At 44.3% G+C, this 2,643-nt stretch overlaps 1 long non-coding RNA gene across 1 annotated transcript; it reads left to right on the top strand.

Moving 5' to 3' along the window:
* The first annotated feature begins 355 nt into the window (after window positions 1-355).
* On the top strand, window positions 356-2,091 carry LOC116089331. Its single transcript, XR_004118285.1, has 2 exons — window positions 356-421; window positions 1,823-2,091. It is a non-coding gene; the product is annotated as an uncharacterized LOC116089331 (long non-coding RNA).
* The last annotated feature ends 552 nt before the right edge of the window (window positions 2,092-2,643 follow it).

Here is a 2,643-nt window from a genome sequence, read left to right as displayed (position 1 = left end):
CCACGCTTAGATAGGGAGCGTCATCTGACTGGAACGTTTGCTGGAAGAAATGAAGCATTCCCAGTCCGATCTTAGCCCTCACGACACCCTGCTAATCTTCCAACAGCTAGTAACAGTTCAGATTTCCCTGATCACTGAAAACTGATCAACTGGCTTCCCCTCTCCACCTCCCCCATCTGTGTGTATATGCGTGTGCACATACGGATGTACCTTGGCCGAAAATATTGCAAGCATCACCTGACTTTATCTATAAACGTGTTAGCTTATTTCTCTAGTAGATAAGCTCTTAGCTTTTAAATACTATTTAACACCTAAGTTATTATTTGTCCTAACGACTGTATGTAAAGGTATTTCTTTCAGATGCAGTTCTATGGGATCGAGAGTGCTGCGGAATGAATGTATACTGATGGACCCGTATACTGTAAGCTGAACCTCTCGGGCATTGATTTTTGGAGATGGGGGCCTAACAGAGGTGCAAAGTGATTAGGACCACTGAGGCTTGCAGCAGTGGTTTCGTACTTACTTCCTTTCTTCTGCCAAGAGGGAACACAGCATCCTCCTCCCTCGATGCTGCAGCAATGAGGCACTACCCTAGAAAGGGACACCACCCCCGCCCACCAATGCCTTCATTCTTGATTTCCCAGTTTCCAGAATGGCGGGCGAAGGAATACAATTCTCCCTTTATGAATTACCTACTCCCAAATATTCTGTTACGGCAGCACACATTAGACTGAGAGAGAGACACTGTCTACTTTATCCTAGCTGCACACCTGGTGTGGAGCAAGTCCCAATACATCAAATTAAAGGGGAGGGATTCCAAAGAAAAAAACGCAGAAACCCATTTTCAAGCTGGAGACGTGCCAGCATTCATGCATGCCCCTTTTTTTTTGGTTTAAAAAAAAAAAAAAAGCATACAAAATTGCCCTCAACTCTCAGTCCCTATAATTCAGGAAAAGTAGCCTTTACTGCCAGCTCCGGGGGCAGAAGAAATGGCTGCAGTTGGACAAATCAAAGCAGTGCAGCATCTGTACCAGTGTAATTGACTTAGTGATGGACACAGACAGTCAAAGACACACAAAGAAACTTTCCAGACCGATGAAAAGAGGCGAGTACTCTCTCCTATTGAATGTCAACCCTGAGAACAAGAGGCTAATATGACGGTAAGGGCAGGCTGCATTTGAAAATGAATCTGACACAGAAAATAAGATAGAAAAGAAGGAAGAAATCAGGCCCTGAAGAAGGCAACTGATTAGCTATTTTTCTCAAAGCTCTGACCAAATACCCAGTGAAGCAGCTTAATGAGAGTGTTTGATTTCTTGAGAAATTGAACTCTTGAGAGTTGGAGGGCACAGTGTTTGATTTTGACCCGGACTTGGAGGTCCAGAGAAGCCAGGGCAGGAATGGCATCTGGACAAAGCTATGGTAGTAGAAACATAAAGCCGCTTGTTCATAGTAGCACAAAACAAGTGTAGCAAGGCTCTAAAACCTCACAGCCCACCCTTAGTAACCTACCTCCTCTAGGAAGGTTCAACCCTCCCAAACGGTGCCAGCAACTGAGTACCAAGTGTCCCATCACAAGAGCCTGCACTGGGCATGTCCCACTGAAATCACAACGGCACCTAAAACACCTAAGCCAAACTCAGCTTTGCAGTTATGATTCCGTTGGGCAGTTGAAATGGACACTCTACTTTTTATGTAAAAGAAAAAAAAAATCTATGAAGTTTTAGTTCTGTTACTCAGTAACCACCATTTTGGCTTAAACAATTTTGGGTTGCATATTCTAAGATTTTTTTTCACCAGAAAGATTCCTGTCTGATTACAGGGTGACTCAGCACTTGTGTGGTCCTGCAAGGCTGTTACGAATTTGAGGACATCCTGACCTACATGGTGAGTTCCAGGCCAGATAGAGCTACATAGTGTAGCCCTTTCTTGGAAGGAAGAACAGGAGAAAAGGATGAAGAGGAGGAGGAGGCAGAAGAGGAAGAGGAGGAGACAGTGGCAGTAATGGCGAACAACAACAACAACAAAACAGCAAAGAGAAATCCCCAAGCCACGTAAACAATAAATAAAATGAAGCATTTTTCAACATCATCTTTGCTCCGCCCCTCCGCTCGTGCTTTCCTAGTAGATCGAGCCCTCAGGCATCAGATGCCACATTTATAAAAGATAAAAACTGAGTGGCCTCTAAATCCCCTTTGGCTGAGACGCTCTAGGAGTTTAGAATCGAAAGCTGGGACAGCATACTGATGGCTTTGACGAGGTGCTTGCTCGAGCTATGTGCACACTGACTCGTCTCCCTTTTTGGCTTAATTAATTTTAAGTCTACTTTCCATGTTCCTGGAAAAGACGATAACTTCCAGAATGAGAAAGGCCTCTGCCCTGCTCAGCACTTCTTTTTCAGCAGGAGCTGTTCCATAGGAGAGCTTCGTTCAGTGTGGCTTAGGACTGTAATGTCAGCACTATAGAAGCAAAGCAGATATTAGGCCTGATAACTGGAAACCAATGAGAGGCGTCTCTATCTCACCCCAGCAGACTCTGCCTTCTGCAAGAATCAGCTCACCCCAGCAGCTATATGGTTTTTTTTCTTAAACACATATGTGTTTTTTATTTCAAGCGCCTCATTTTTGGAACAGCATGTTTCAA

The sequence above is a fragment of the Mastomys coucha genome, unplaced genomic scaffold (genome assembly GCF_008632895.1).
Source record: "Mastomys coucha isolate ucsf_1 unplaced genomic scaffold, UCSF_Mcou_1 pScaffold14, whole genome shotgun sequence".
Taxonomy (NCBI): Eukaryota; Metazoa; Chordata; class Mammalia; order Rodentia; family Muridae; genus Mastomys; species Mastomys coucha.
Note: the sequence above shows the minus strand (reverse complement) of the source record. Positions and strands in the feature narration are given on the sequence as shown.